General features: G+C 45.3%; 1 protein-coding gene across 6 annotated transcripts in view; it reads right to left on the bottom strand.

The window, feature by feature from the left end:
• FAM110B (family with sequence similarity 110 member B) overlaps positions 1–16,409 on the bottom strand; it is a 147,969-nt gene extending 131,560 nt beyond the window's left edge. For all 6 annotated transcript variants that reach the window (XR_010410701.1, XR_010410700.1, XM_054512612.1 and 3 more), the window contains exon 1: positions 16,068–16,409. The gene's annotated coding sequence lies outside the window, so the exon portion shown is untranslated. The remainder of the gene's footprint in view (positions 1–16,067) is intronic.
• Between the last annotated feature and the right edge of the window lie 502 nt (positions 16,410–16,911).

Below are 16,911 nucleotides of genomic sequence, written 5' to 3' on the forward strand. Positions count from 1 at the left end.
GGGAGCCCGATGCGGGACTCGATCCCAGGACCCTGGGATCATGACCTGAGCCGAAGGCAGACGCTTAACCATCTGAGCCACCCAGGCGCCCTTGTTTCAGATTCTTGATGAGAAGTTAAAGCCTATGACACAAGGCAGATCTTCCCTGGGAGAATGTCTGTAACCCTTCCTGCCCTCCCCAGCATTTTCCTACAAGGCATCCACCTTCAAATACCCTCCCTCTCCTTCCCTCCTGCCCAGGCTCCTGCCAAGTTTACTGTGCCTGGGGGCTCTCATTGTAGCACCAGGCATCCCTAAAATGAGGACTTCACCCAGATCAGCAGTTCCACATCAAAGGTAACCTGTTAGAAATGCAAATTCTCAGGTCCTTCCTGGACTCATAATCAGAAACTCTGGGAACAGATTGGCAATTTGCGTTTAACCCTCCAGGTGACTTTGCTATGCTGGAGTGTGAACCACTGACCCAGCTCGGGGGCTCCCAAAACCACCTGTGCAGCACTGTCACAGGTAACCTCCAGTGCCCCCAAATTCCTACTCAGGGAAAGGCCCCTGGGGCACTGCAGAATCCCAGATGTTCTTATCCGGTTGACGGTGTGGGCCACTGGAGTAGGCAATCTTGAAGGGCCTTTCGAGGAAGACCTGCATCTGTTTCGCCAAGTCAGCCCCTAGAGTTCCCATTTTGCTTGGGCATTTGCCAAGCCAGAGAGAATGGAAGGCAAAAGCATAACTCTCTGCACATGTGGAGGCCAGGATCTGGATGCACAGAAAATCCCCCTTCCCGGGAGGCACGTGTCCCATTCTCATTTCCAGCACAGTAACAAATGCCCCAAAACTGAAGGCCAGCCACCTCGCTCCTCTCCTACTCTGCTTACAAGCATTTATCAGTTTATTTTGGCGTTAAAGGGAGACATGACCTTATTTTCCAACACTGTGCCCCGGAGAGAGTACCCTGAATAGATTCTGTTAAGTCTACCGTGGAGCCGACTCAGCTTCTAAGGCATGATGAAATGAACCCAAAATGAGAAGTCAAAAAGATCCCTCTAGAAATGGCGACAACCATGTGAGTTGTGGTGAAGCTGGTATGTGTCAGGATAAAAACAATCTTGGTCTCAGCATAGGGGACTGAAAGCCAACTGTCCAGCCCCCTCTGGACAACCCCTTCCCTGTCCCAACAATAGAGGGTCCATTTTATATGGCAGCCCAATCTGGTCTGGGTCACCTCTGACCTTCATTAAGTTGAAACCTGCCTTCATATCACTTTCCCTCATGGGTCTTGGTTGGGTAATCTGCAAAGCATACAATTCACTAATCCCTCCACCCTACAAAGACCTTTCCAATATTGTCAAATAGTATTTACTGAGCCCAGACATATGCCATGCTGGGGCAGCTGTCTTGGACAGGATAGTAGTCCACCTCCACATGAGCCCCTAGTGTGTGACTGAGGAGAGCCACTGGGCATATCCCAAACCCTCGCCCCTCATACTCTTGAACTGGCCTTGGCATTTCTTGCTGTTATATTCCGTCTTTGATATATGCAGGTAAAGATTCTGGAACATCAGGTATTTGCCTTCATTTGCAGTACTGAGAGAAATCTTTGTTAAGTAAAGCCCAGATAGTCTCTCAGTTCCAGAGAAAGCACACTATAATTCCAAAACATCTTCTTAGGATGGGGAGATGCTCTAGGAAAACCCATCAGAGGGTCATCAATGATCCCTCTCAGGGCTGGGGGGAAAGTAGGGTTGGCAGAAGGGACATCCCAGGGGACAGTGAAATGCAGGAACTCTCTGGGAGCAGCTTCAGGGAGGGAGGCACCAGCCAGAGAAGACAAATGTGGGAATGTTCACTCCACCCCACCACTTCAGGTAAACGAGACGCACCACCAGGGATGACCGGGGTTGGGAGGGCAGTGGGACTGCCTCTTTCTGCCCACAGCTGAGGTTGCATGCCCCTCTGGCTCACTGAGTCCATGGGCTACACCAGCTCTTCCCCTCCCCAGAGACCTGAAGATTCCATGTCACCTCCTGGCACCCATGTCCCTGTCAGTAAGGTGGGACCACGGTAATATCAACACTGTAGTGTTCTGAGAAAGAAATGGGGTAACCTCAGGTGACTTCCAGCAGCCCCCCCTCAGGCACGGAACCTAAAGGTATGCCTGCCTCACACGGCCACCACCAAGTCCTCCCAGAGAATGCACTGTTTGTGGCCCCGAAACATCACCAGATCTCCCTTTGAGATTTTCTACACAAGAGGTCATTAAGCTATAAGAATTTTCTGCCAGAGGACTCAACAGAACTTGTGATTTGGGATGGAAAAAAAAAGTGACCTCTAAATATTTTTCTCATCTACAAAAAGTAAATAATTAAAAAGCTGACCGCCACTGATTTAAATATTTAGTATGAAAGTTTCAACAAGGTCAAATATAAAACTCATACCTTCCAGATATAAAGAGTTTATACAACCAACCTACAGACCAAAAATTACATTAAGAAAGCCTCTAGTTTTACTTTAAACCCTGCTTCTTTCACAAAAAGATGTGAGATACCTTGAAGAAAAAAATAATAAAATAAAATCAGAGGAAAGCAGACCTAGAGAAAATTAAACACAGAAACAGTTCAAGGTAGAGAAGAAACTAATCATAATTTCCTACTAAGTTGCTACAGTTGAGCTTTGATTTTGCTTCAAGTTTATTATTTATAATCAAATTATTTGCCTTGCATGTTTCTGACACATTTTTAAGTGTGTAAAGCACACTGGGTGGTAACAATGCAAGAGGTACTTACTGACATCTCCACCGAAATACAGAAGGAGATGTTGTGTGGCTGCCTCTGGAATCTCCTTCAAAGCGGAGAGCAGCTGAGAGGGCTACTCAGTCAGGAAGACGATTCTAGAAGGGTCTAAGATAACCCCTTCCCACCTAAATGTTACCACCTAGAGCCACCTATTTGGAAGATCAAAGTTGACAAAATCAAAGCAGTGGATGGGCTATGTAGAATCTTAAAAGAATTATCTACAATAAATAAGCCTCTTAGATTGTTAAGAGCTCAGGAAATTCATAATTCTCAACAGAAGTTTCAAAAGCCTGACCAGAATGCAGAATTATCCACTTCTGTATGGATGCAGCCGTGTAGGTACTTAGTGGGCAAAGCCAGAATGTTCTTTGAGAAATAACAGTTTGAAGGACCCACTCCAGTACATGGGTCAAGTAAGTCCCCAAAAGTATACTGTCAAGGTGATTTTGTTCTGGAAATGTTTCAAAGTAGATATTACCAAGCTTTCTACCATAGCCACAGAAAAAAAAAATCTCACCTACTTACATGTAGAATCCAAATAAGTCAAACTCACAGAAGCAGAGAGTAGAATGGTGATTGCCAGGAAGTATGGGATAGGAGAAAAGGGGAGATGTTGGTCAAAGATAACAAACTTAAAAGAGAGAGAACTTTAAAAAAAAGACGAGAGCAAACTTTCAGTTATAAGATGAATAAGGTCTGGAGACCTCATGTACAACATGATAACTATAGTTAATAATACCCTATTAAAATTTGCTAAGAGTATGGGGGCGCCTGAGTGGCTCAGATGGGTAAGCGATTGCCTTTGGCTCGGGTCATGATCCTGGAGTCTGGGATGGAGTCGCGCATGGCTCCCTGCTCAGCGGGGAGTCTGCTTCTCCCTCTGACCCTCTCCCCTCTCATGTTCTCTCTCTGTCTCATTCTTTCTCTCTCAAATAAACAAATAAAATCTTTAAAAAAAACTTGCTAAAAGCATAGATCTTCAATGTTCTCACCATACACACGCACACACGGTAACTTCGTGAGACAGTGGATGTGTTAATTAGTTTAACTGGGGTCACTATTTCACAATGCATATATAAACCGAGACATCCCACTGTATATCTTAAACATAAATGATTGTTATTTGTCAATTATATGTCAATAAAGCTGGAAAAATATAAATAAAACCAATCAGGAAAAAACCCTCTCATAAATTAATTTGCTATGTATTAAGTTGTTAGATATGAACCATTAAAGATAATGATTTTAGTTTCAGACCAATTAATACTAAGCCATTCTTTGTGGCAGCAGAGCTGGGCTGATATTCTCTGCATTGCTGGTCAGCCCACGCACCAATGTGCTACCACATAGTCTGTGGTTTCATTGGAGGTTTTTCCCACTAGATGAAATTTTGGAGTTAGGGACAATATATTTTTACTCTTCGTTCTCAGCACCCAACGTAGTGCCTGAGCATATACAAACTAAATAAATGTACGCAACGAATGAACTCTAGACCACTCGGCAGAACACGGTTGCTGTGGTATACCTTCTTATGGACCCCTGAAACCTGGTCAAACTTGACCTCTTCACAAATGACCTTAATTTATGTTCCCTCATGTGACTAAAATGGAACAAGCTCTATGGGAATCCTGAGAGCATCCCTAGCCTGTTCCTGACACAACAATCAATACAAGATATTCTAAGAACCGAGTTCAACCAGCTACAGACACAGCCACACAATCGACCACAACTCTGTGTACTCTCAATTGTTCTTGAGCTTATCAGAGGAGATGTTCCAAATGTTTTACAGAAATCCAAACAGAAATCTACAGAGGCATTCTGATCTTCTAGGCTAGTAACCTGATGAAAAAAAAAAAAACGAGGTTAGCTTGGCATGATTTGTTCTTAGTGAAACTATTCTTGCTTTTAGTTATTACTACTTCCTTTTCTACAAGTACACAACCATCTGCTTAACACTATGTTTTAGAATGCTGCCAAGGATAAGGAGTAAAATAATTGAATTGTAGAGTCTAGAACAGCATCCTCCCATGGAAACATAACGCAAGCCACAAAGGTGAACCATACGTGATTTCCAATCCTCTTGTAGGTATATTAAAAATTAAAAAGAAAAAGATGACATCATTTTTGACAATATATTTTATCCAAACCAATCAATTCAAAATATCCCCCAAATATTAATGAGTTACATTACATTCTGTTTTCAAGCTAAATCTGCAAAGGCTGGTACTTTACACCGACAGGATAGCTCAATTCATGCTCGCCACACAGGCAGGGCTCAGCAGCCACGTGTGGCCAGAGGCCCCCATACTGGACAGGGCAGGTCTAGGATCTTGTCACTTTCTGAAAAACCTGGGCATCTGACTTGATTCTGGCACCTCTCAGCTTCTCCATGATCTCTTAGGATATTACCAATAGTGGTGCCTTGATCCCAGCTGTAAACTCCTTCAGCATCTGAGAGATCATTCACCTCAATCTTGAGATGCAAATTTCTCATGTAGCAGAGTGGCTTTAAGACTGAGGCAGATATTCACAAGAAGCTGCTGGTTTGAATATGATTTATGCCCTCCTCTGTCAAGTCATACAGTAGGCCTAAGGCAGAGATATACTTATACGCCCTCGCATTCAAGTTATTTAAACATCATAAAAGACATGATTGTGTCTTCTGCTCTTTTTTTTTTTAAGAAGATTTCATCTATTTATTTATTTGAGAGAAAGAGAGAGAGGGAGAGACGGAGAGCACACGCAGGGAGGAGCAGAGGGAGAGGGACAAGCAGCCTCCATGCTGAGCACGGGGCTTGATCCCACAACCCCGAGATCAAGACCCGAGCCGAAATCAAGAGTCAGATGCTCAACTGACTGAGCCAATGGGGCGCCCCCTCTCCTGCTCTTTTTTATTCAGCCCATATACGGTCCAGGAAAACAATTAGGGAGGAGGCATGACAGATGCGTTTTAGGGTGACCAGGATTGCATGAAGCAGAGCGGAGGTGAACGGGCATTCCGGACAGAACGAACAGCAGGTGCAACGCAGGGAGACGCCCAAGGGAAGGGGCCAGAAGGACAGAGAAGCCACACTGGGAAGAACTGGAATGGTGTTAATAAGACTTTGTTTTGAGCATGTGGTCCAGGCTTGGAGCAGGCAAGCAGTGTGACAGACCAATACCTCAGCTAATTTTGGAGACAATACAGTGGAGGCAAGAAAGGGAAGAAGGTTCAGGGTGGGATTATCAGTCAGAAAGGAGAAGATGGGCCGGGACTGAGAGAGAGGGAAATACAGAAAGGATGTCAAAGGGGACCAGGGTCCTGACTTCAATATCAAGATGCTGCACATCAGCTGGCAAGACCCATCAATCTGAAGGCCTCTTCCCTTCATGGTACGCATTCCCGATGTCAGTGTTAGCTCAGCTGCAGGGGTTAGAATTCACCCCTTTGCAAATGCTTTTCGTGACTCCTACAATGTCACTTCATTAGACCACAAAGCATCAACAAATCGATTAAAAATCTATGAGCACAGGCAAAAGTTGTCTTGCTTGCCAGTCTGTTTGCTATTTTCGGTTTGAGGAATTTATCCTCTTATTGGTAGAAGGAAGCTTCTTATAGGAATTTTGTTTCACTTATCAAAATGCAAAGGAAAAAAACACCTGCTGACGTCATATTCCTTTTATATAACTTTCTGCTCCAAGAGGGGATGAGGGTCTGAAAAGTGACAGAAAAAAAGAAAAAGTGACAAATCTTTATCTTTCTCCGAAAATAAAGAGATGAATCTTTGCTTCATTGATACTGCACCCTCCACCCTCCACACCGAGATGCACGTGACCCCATTCACAAGGCACACTGACAGTTTCAACAAGGGCAACAAGACACTTCAGATGGACAAGTTCAGAGATCACTTCCATTCTCCTACTATAGCAGTGACATGGCATTAGGACTAGAGAAGTCTACGCATCAACTTGAATGGGACACAAGGTGCCCAGATACTTGGTTAAACAAGTGTGTGTCTGCAGGGATGTTTCTAGATGGGACTGACACTTGAATGGATAGACTGAGTAAAGCAGATCGCCCTCCCCCACAATGCGGGTGGGCCTCATCTAGTTTGTCGAAGGCTGAATACAACAAAAAGGTAGAAGGGACGATCTGATCTCTGCCTGATTCCATGAGCTGAGACACCCGTCTTCCCCTCCCCTCACTCTGTAACTTACACCATGGGCTACCCTAGGTCTCCAGCCTGCAGATGACAGATCTGGGACTTCCCAGCCTCCATAACCTCATGAGCCACTTCTTCCTTATAACAAATCTCCTTTAAAAAGACATGGAGATAGAGACAGAGACAGAAATCTATTGGTTCTGTTTCTCTGGAGAACCCTAACATGAGATATATCTTGTGACTAATAAATACTACCTGGTCAAATAAAAAAATCCAAATTAAAATGAGGATATTTAAGTATTTCAGATACAAAATGTTTGATTATGTCTTAGTATCCGGAATTAAAAGGTCTTGGCGATACAGTCTCTTTATCATTAACTCACAGTATCTAAACACCTTTTGGGAAAGGTCCGAAGGGCAGACAGAGCTTTTCAACAGCTGAATGCCTCACACTGAAATTACTCTAGAAAAGACATGTGGAAATAGCAATGGGGATTAACAACTAAAGCAGTTCGGGCCTGTGCTGGTGAATTCTGAGAGGAAAAAAAATACCTGGAGGAGAAATCAGATAAGCAAAATAGGCCATATGAGTTGGAATGTGTGACACTGGGGAGAACGCAGAGCCACTTCTAACTGGGAAATGTGGCCACTGCGAAAGTTCGTATTGAAAACTGGACCTCTACACACACACACACACACACACACACTCGCGCGTGCGTAACTACATGATATGCGTGGGACTCCCATCACTTCTGTGGAAAATTCACTTAAAAACAATTTCCAAACAACACAGATAGAACCTTATTTCAACTTTCCACAAAATGTAGATTTATATGATTGGAATCCCCTCCCCCTACAAGAACTATAAATATAAATTCCCTAATAGGAACTAGAAAAAAGAAAATCTTCATTAAATGAAATAACTGAGTTGCTAGACAGCCAGTCTATCCCCTCAAAGATGGTGGCCACTTTGACCAAAACATTATAAAAAGGTTTATATGTGGTTACACACCCGATTTGTACTGCAGGTTAGAACAAAGCCTGCAGAAGCTACGAAGAACATCCATGACCAGTCACATTCAGAACCAACACAAAGATTCCTCATCTTCTCTCATGGTCACTAAACAAGAACAAAATGTCTTGGGAAGAACAACATCTGATTCTTAAAAATCACAACATTCCAATTAACGATCATTTGAATGAGCACAGGCCAGGGATAGATTAAAAGGATTTTTTTAAATCCCCAATTCATAGTCAGGAGTACAATGAGCCTTCCATTTCACCTTGTTCTAACAACGGAGTCAAGACACAGAAGTGCTGTCAGGATTCACTGGTATTTCTGAACACTTCTGAGTTCTGTTTCTGTCTGTTTCTGACCAACTGTGGAAGTGATAGCCCTATGGTAGCCAGAGAAAGAAAGATGACAAATAGGTTGCACGTGTAGGTGAATAAATACAAGCATACACCTATGATTGTGGAGTGTGTCTGCACAAGGATTTGAAAATAAGTCCTTACCAAAAAAAAAAAGAAGAAGAAGAAAGAAAGAAAGAAAGAAAGAAAGAAAGAAAGAAAGAAAGAAAGAGAAAGAAAGAATTTTAAAAAGGAAGAGAGAAGAGGTCCTTAGATTTTATTCGCTAAACTTCACCCAAAGACCGCAGTCAACAAGCGAGCACCGTGAAAGCTTTAAAAGCCTGGAAAAGAATATATAAATATTCTTATTTCTAAAATGGGTATGATTTTCTTTTGTGAAATACAAAGAGCATCCAAATGCCCTGACCAGAGTCATTATAATGAGATGTGGCATCGTAAGTAACAAGATCTGGCTCAGACGCAGGGGTGAGAGCCCGCAGTCCAGACTGCTGACCGCGCAGGTCTATCAGGCGGCTGGCTACGGCCCCAATTTCAGGGCCGGCTTCCGGAATGGCCAGGGCAATCTGACAAGCATTGGTTGCTTTTTATAATGGGTACATTTCTCTACCTTGTTTCCTCTTGTGGTTTTGATAGAAGGACTAGGTGCCTGAGAGCTGGCATCTCACATACCAGGGAGGCCTTGGGTGACGTTTGGCTTGAGGATGCTCTCGGAAAGACCAGGGCGAACCAACGAGCATGCCCTACCCCAAGAAATCCTTGTTTCTGAATATTAACTCTCGCTCTCCTCTGACTCTCTGTCCCCATAACACTCGACCAAGGACTGCTTGAAACCTGCCCGCTGGACCTCAGGGATAGCCACCTCACTGGAAAGCCAGTCATCTCAAATGCAAAGGTGAGAGCAGAGTTCTGCTTGCCTTCTGGCCTTTCTGCTGTGCCTTCAAGCTTGCAGGGAGGCAAAGACCTCATAACCAGCAGGTCACCCTCGGACCCCAGCAGGTAAGTACTTAGGAGGCCCTGCAAGGGGCCTGGCACGGTTCTAGGCACTGTGGATTCGGCAGCCGCCATGACAGCATCCCTTTCAACCTGGAGAAGGTACTTTCACCATGTAAACAAATTACACAGTTCTAGATAGACACGGCGCCTGTGAAGAAAATAAAGCAGGACGACAGGAAAGAGGGTGGCTGGAGAAGGGGCTAGCTTAGCTCCCGGGGTCAGGGTGAGTCTCTGAAAAAGTGACTTTCAGCCTGTGACCTGTATGATGAGGACATACAAGACAGATGGAACGGCCCTTGAAATCCGAGACACAGACGTAAGTGCAACTAGCCTCGGTGGAGTGCTCTGCATTTTGCAAGCACCACCTTACTGAACCCTCCCAGCAACCCTATGAAGCAGGTATGACACGAAGTAGGTTATCCCCGTTTTACAGATCAGGAAACTGAGGTTCCAGAAGCCTCCGGTAACGCCCTCACGTTCACACAGAGCCAATCTTTGCCCCCAGACAGACTCACCTAGAAAACTTTCTCTCAGTCTCTAGGTAATGGGCTGTCCTACAACTAAGTGTTTGGCCTGGAATCCTCATGGCCCTGACCGAGCCCTCACCCTGGCCTCACTTCGCCCTGCTCCTGGTGTCACAGAAATAAAGCTAGTAATTCCCCAGGGCTCTGCCACCCATTCTGAATGTGTACACAGTGTCCGTGACTCCCCTTGAATCTGACAAATCTGGGCCGTCCCAGTTTCCTTGATCTCTGACACCAGCAGTCTGTAGTGCATGTGGGGACAAAAGAATCTGTGAATTCCTTCTCTACACATATTGGAAGTATCAGAAAGACTGACACCGGATGCAATTGTCTACACCAGCTTCCAATCCTGAGGGAGGGGATTTCACTACATATGACCCCCGGGTCCTTCCAAATAACAGGATCCAACTTGGATCACTGATACACAAATAGAAATAAAATACAAATCGGCAAGCCCTTCCAGCTTGAACTCCAGAATATACCGTATTTCACCGATTCTAAGACTCATCTATTTTCCCATTTTAATACTGAAATCAGGATTCATAGCACAATGAGCGGTATGTCGAAGCTTAACTGGCAGTGTGTTTTCTTTCTTGGTGTTACGTACGATAATCATGCATCTTAAGATCACTATGGGGTTAGGTTAAGAGAAATTCAAAATTGTGCAAACATCAGGTTCCCCCCATTTCCTTTCTTTCCTTTAAGTCCAACTGGCTGGTCACCATGACAGCTTTTTGTCTCCCCATTTCCCCTCTTTTCTGGCAATCCATCCTCCACAGGGCAGGCCGTGTGAGCTGCCAAACCTGCACCCTAGAGCCTGACCTTCCTTGTGTCACACCCTTTAGCAGTTCCCACTACTTTAGAATGAACAGAAATTCCTCCTTCCCCCCGCCCCCATGGCCTACAAGGCCTTGCTGACCTGGTCACTCTCATGTTGTCTCCTGTTCTTCACAAAGGCAGGTTCTGCCTGCCTCAGGACCTTTGCATAAGCTGCCCTCTCTGCTCAGAGACCTTGCAGAGATTGCCTCTTTTTTTTTTTTTTTTTCTCCACTTAAGTCTCAGCTCAAACATCCTCAACGGAGCCCTCCCAGACCACCCCGCCCATCTGGGAATACCACCCTCATTCCTGACTGCACTTACTACTGCTTGAAACTAGATTTTCATGGGGCACGTGGGTGGCTCAGTTGGTTAAGTATCTGTCTCTTGATTTCAGCTCAGGTCATGATCTCCGGATCGTGGGACTGGCCCCGTGTCAGTGTCAGGCTCTGAACTCAGCAGGGAGTCTGCTTAAGGATTCTCTCCCTCCTTCTCCCTTGCCCCCCAACTCGAGTGTACCCACATGCACACATGAGCGCTCTCTCTCTTTAAAACAAATAAAAAAGTCTTAAAAAAAAACTAGCTTTTCATTTATCTGTTTATTACCTTTTTCCTCCATTTGATACCATAAAGCTTCAAAGGAGCAAGAACCTTCTTGGGCACTGCTTATCCCCAGTACCTAGGCACACAGTGAATCCTCTATAAATATCCATTTAATGTAATAACGATAATAGAAGAAATTACTAAACTACATTCTTTCTCATGGTTACTTTCTTTTCATTAAGTTCCAACCAATGAGACAAAAAAAAAAAAAAAAAAATGCTGGCAATGATTATTTTGAAGCCTATCTGTGATTCCTCCTGATAAAGACAAAAAAGAAAAAAGAAAGAAAGAAAGAAAAGAAAAGACACAAACTTCCAGTGGGGCTTTTGAGGAGCAAATGCTTTGCCTTACAACATAACCACTCAAAAATTTCCCATATGCTTCTAAATTGTATCTTTAAAAGCTTTCTCTGGAACTGGACAATTTCAAAATCCATTGATCTTGCTCTGATGTATAAAACATACCACAGAATTCTTATAATTCTTCTAGAAACCTGTCTGCCAAATGACATATTGTTTCCTTTTGCTTACTATTCACCTTTGAACTTCCCTCTAAAGTGTTTACAGTTTTAAAATTCCAGCTTTTGCGCTAGTTCCAGTTTAAAATTGTTTAATCATCCACATGTTCACTATTTTTATCACCAAACATACTGGAAAGAGGAAGTAAATTGTTTCATCTACTAACTACTAAAGTTTAAAAAAAAAACAAAAACAAACCCAGTCTTAGGTCTTTGAATGCTGTGTTCTCATGTGACTCTCCTTATGAGACTCAAAATGTTAAAAAACATAAACATCACATGCAGTCCCTTTTCACAGGAAAGAAGAAACCTAACGTGTCATAATAGGAATATGCATGATTTAAGGTCATTAATTTTGTATCACAAGAGATAATCTAGAAATAAACCCAGGCTTAAAAACAGGAGGCAAATGAATTCTGCAAACATTTTGAAGCCTTGCCCATACCTTCATTATCTATAGTTAATTGTACGGGTGATGACATCCATAAACAATGAAAAACCGTATTTCTTACTACTTTCTCTAAAATCTTCCACGCGAATGATCCAGTTAACGTATCCTTTCAAACTTCAGAACCAATGCTACCTTTAGCTTCTTTGGTAAAATATTTTGGGCAAAATTTGTGTTCTCTTCTGAACAATTCTCCAGTACTACTTTTTTGTACTTCTAGAATGCTTTCAATACAAAAATGACCATTAAAATTTAAACTAAGCTCTGCCTCAAGTGTAAAAGTAAAAAAAGGAATACATTGAAAGGAGTTTGATCCAGTGTCCATTAATCATCGTAATGTACTTATTTGATGTAGTTAAGTGATGGAAGTGAATAAAGTTCCTTTAACCAAGGGAAGGAAAGTCAGTGGTGGTAAAGGGGAGGCTAGGACTCTCACCAGACCACCTACGCGAGAAAGCCAAAAACAGACACAACACGGCTTCATAATCTAACCCACTTGCACTGGCCTTTACATAGTTGAAAGAAGTTAAACCTGCCAGTCTTCTCCTTAGTCCTTCTAAAATAAGCAATCTTTAATAAGTATTGTGAAATATCAGGAGGTTATCTCTGAATATTAAAATTAACTTCATTTCTCCTGTTTGGGACTCCCAATGTTACCCAGGAAATTCAAAGCGTGTCACTGAGTTATGAAAAAGAGATTTGTTGGTATCAAACCCCTAAAGAACGTCATGAGCACTTCCTGAATGTGCAAAACAGAGGCTATTCCACATGGGGTGGTGGAAAGATCCATGGGTTCCAGAGGCACACAGGCCCCCGGTTAAAAATCGCAGCTTTGCTACTTAGTAGTTACGTGACTCAGCCAGTCACTTCATGTCACCCGAAGAAAGAAGATAACAACCACTATCCTGTGTTGGAATAAAGAGAATCCACTGTCAACTGCCCAGGACGAGGCCAGTCCCCGAGCCAGCCCACAGAGATAACTCGAGTTACAGTCCAGAAAGCCCTTGTTCTGAGACTTCTTATTCACTCCCTACCCTTGGTGCTGTACTAAATAGAATGAATATCTTTTTCTTGGATGAGTCATGGCTTTGCAGAGCTTCAGAGTCTTCATCCTGAATATCAATGCTCATTGCATCATACTGGGACCCAGAAAAACGGTAAAAATTAGAATAAATGAGAAGCTGTTTTCTTAAAGTCATGATGCAACTGGGTTTCTTATCATTTGTTTCTCTCTCTTACAAGTTAAGTGCTGAAAACAAGTCCAGGTTAGTTGGACATCCCCTAGGCTCAGAAGGATCAATCTTAACCTATCACGGACAAATAAGAGGAAAGAGTACAGTTGATTAAATACGATTTTTACAAAGCGATGTTTGTCATAACACCTGGAATACTCAGGTTTTCAGAAAGAAAAATCTGGCCAAGTAAATAGATTGAAAAATCTATTTCTCTGTGGATATACAAAGGAGACACTTTTTAAAAAGTTTATTCCTAAAAAGATTGTTTAGACGGTATCTGTATGGTGAGAGTATATTTTGGGGGCAAGGGCAAGCAATGGGATTACTAAATTAACTCTTCCAATTCTACCTGACCACAAATGCGCCTTGTCCACCAGCATTACCCACAGCACCACCTACTGTCAGACTGTGCCTACAGCAGGGCCCCAAGAGTTAGCCATGCCTTTGATGAGCTAAGCAAACTGTTGAGGAATGAAAGAGGTATCATTTCAAAGTTAAAAGGCAGTGGGGGGGGGGACCTCAAAATGAAAGCAAACCCCTGACAATCTTGCAAGATATCTAGGTAGCAAACACAATCATTTGGTTACAGACACATGGCAAGTAAGTAGTTTTCATTTTTCTTACGGTAGCTAATTAGGCTGCTCTAAAGATTTGAAAGCCCAAGTAAGAATTCTAGGATCTGGCTGATGGATATACCACACGCACGTTTATTATTTTTTTTAATACAATGCACATGTTTATGTATCATTACCTTTTGCCCCAATGAAAGTTACCCACTGTTGTGCCACCACAATGGAATTTCAAGTAGGAATCAGAAGTTTTATTGTCAACCCAGAGAACGAGGGGGTTCAGAATGGGGTCCAGAGCCCATGTTTCCCCTAATGTCTAGGCTTCTCCTTAGACACTTAGGCCCTTAAGGGTAATTAAGTCTCCTTATTATGAAATGTACCTGGATATGACGGCTCAGGACTGTGTGTTCTTGCCCTTACAGATCTGCTTTATATTGTGCATAAGAATACACAGAACAGACTGTCAGTCATAAGCAAAACAACAACCCAACCTCAATTCGGATCTAAAATTAAACCACAGACTTAAAATAGACCATGACTTAAAAGTGCTCCGATCTGAAAAACAAAACAACTGTTTTCCAAACAGAAAAACATACGGACTGATAAAAAAAAAAAATTAAAAATAAAACTAGGTGACACTTACCTAGCACTGTGTTCCAGGCGCTGCTCAAAGCACTTAACAGATTATCAGGTTCACAAAGCATGGGCACCTCCCTGTTCAATGAGTGACTTTACTGTTTTAAGATCTATAGTAGCACCATAAATACCATAGGATAAATCAATGGGATGTTAAGGACAAAGAAGTCTGGCTTATCATTTACCTCACCCTTATGTTAAAATAATCATGCTGAATGATCTGAATGACCAGGGGTTGTGATGTCACAAAATAAGTACAGGTTAGTACACGTGGAATGACTCCACGTGTAAACTGGGGAGAAGATGCTACATAAAGGTCTTCAACACCAGCAGGGGAATGAGGAAAATAAAAGTCCTATTATCTATACTGCAAAAATGCGTATTCTACTATCACATTCCCCTTCTCAAAAACAAACCAGTTTGTAGTTCTCACAATGCCAGCCATGCAATGTTGTCACAGATGTGTGCCAGATTTTGCACAGGATATGGCCGTGAGGAAAAACCCAGAGTTTGCCTGTATCTTAGGCAGCAAAGAAAGCCTGTTCATTGTTGTGGCTCAGTAAATCCAAATAACAACTTGAAAGGGTTAAAAAGCCGGGCACTAGGTGTTTTCTTTCCACTTTCCCCGAGTCACTGCAGCACACAGAAAAGTTCTCTCTGCCACCCTCCCCACCAGCCTGCGCGGAGGGCGAACTGTCACTGCCATTTCCACCACGCAGCTCCCGCTCCCAACAACAATCAGAGGGCACCAGGCTGGGCAGCAGGCACCGGCGGCTTCCCACAGCCTGCACGCGCTTTGCTGCCAAGTTACGAGCTCCGCTGGGTGACGGGTGCACGAGGGAGCCAAGGATAACTTCATTCTATTTCAAATCTGTGTGCTTTCAAAGAAAGTGAAGAGGACCGAGACCATGGGTGGAGGTGGTAGGGGTAACCAAACACAAACTTTCAGAGCCTCTGCATCTGCATCTCTTGCAAGAATTCCCAGCCGGCGATTAGGAGATAGTGATACCCACAGGGATTTAGCCCCCCAGGTTGGAGACCACGCGAGGAGAAGGGGTCGAGCGGAGTCCGGGTCCCTCGCCTACCCACTCCTCCAGCAGCAAGGGGCAGGCGCGCTTTCGGAGCCCGCCGCTCGCGCCCCGCAAGCCCGCCCGGTTCCGCAGCGCCCCTGCCCGGCCTCCCCGCCCATCCCAGACGCGCAGCCGAGCGCCTCCTCTCGCGGCCCACACAGCCGGTCTGGGGGGTCCGTCCCGGCCAGTGCGGCTCCCGGGCCGGCCTAGATGGACACCCAAGCCGGGCGCGGAGGCTCAGAGGCGGACCCGGTTCCGCTCCGGCCGCGCGCGGCTCGAGCATTGTCCGCAGTCGGAGCCCGCGCGGCCACCCGCCCGACCCCCGCCCCGGCCCGGCCCCTGGCCCAGCCTTACCTCAGCCGCGCTCCCCGGCCCCGGGCAGTGCGGCCCCAGCCGGGCGCCAAGCTCCTGGGGACTGCAGGGAGGAAGGTCGGGCCCGCCAGGAAGGGGGTCCGGGCCGCCGGCGCCGCCGGAGGGCCGAGCGCGGGCCGCAGGGGCAGCCGAGTCCTCGCGCCGCCTCCGCGGGGCCACGGATAAAGAGCTGACCCGGTTAGCCAAGGGGGCTCGGGACGCAAGGCCGTGGAGGGCCCGGCTGGCGGCGGCCGCGATGGTTCTGTCTGCACCGAGTGGGAGGGCTCAGGCGGGCTTCGCGGAGCGCGAGGGAGGGAACTTGGAGCGAGTTGCTGTGGCCCAGAGCGCGTGTCCCTGTGGAGTGTGCACGCCCCTATAGAGCGCCCCGCCCCGCCTCCGTCCCGCCCCCTCCCCACCCCCTCCCTCTCCCCGCCCCCGCTCGCACCCCCACTTCCAGCGCAGCCACCTCCCTCAGCTCTATCCCCTCCCCCATTCCCACCCCGGTCCCACCTCTAAGCCCCTCCCATAGGCCCACCCCCCACTCCCACCTCCAAACCACTCCCACATGCCCGCCCCCACTCCCACCTTCAAACCCCTTCCACACACGCACCGCCGCTCCCGCCCCGGTGGGAAGAATCCACACGATCTCAACTGCTGGGCAGCCACAGATCAGACCACAGCGCACTGGGGACCTAGAGTCTGGTTTGTGAATGTGATGATAGCCCCACCTGGTAGTCAACCCATCCAGATGATCTCCGTGCCTGACATTTTCTATGGACTCGCTTCCACATACTCAGTGGAGCCTGCTTAGCATTTGTAGACTTAATTTCTGAAGGCCTTTTTAAGA

Source organism: Mirounga angustirostris, unplaced genomic scaffold (assembly GCF_029215605.1).
Source record: "Mirounga angustirostris isolate CCGP_5_RB_7025 unplaced genomic scaffold, mMirAng1.0.hap1 SCAF_4, whole genome shotgun sequence".
Lineage (NCBI taxonomy): Eukaryota > Metazoa > Chordata > Mammalia > Carnivora > Phocidae > Mirounga > Mirounga angustirostris.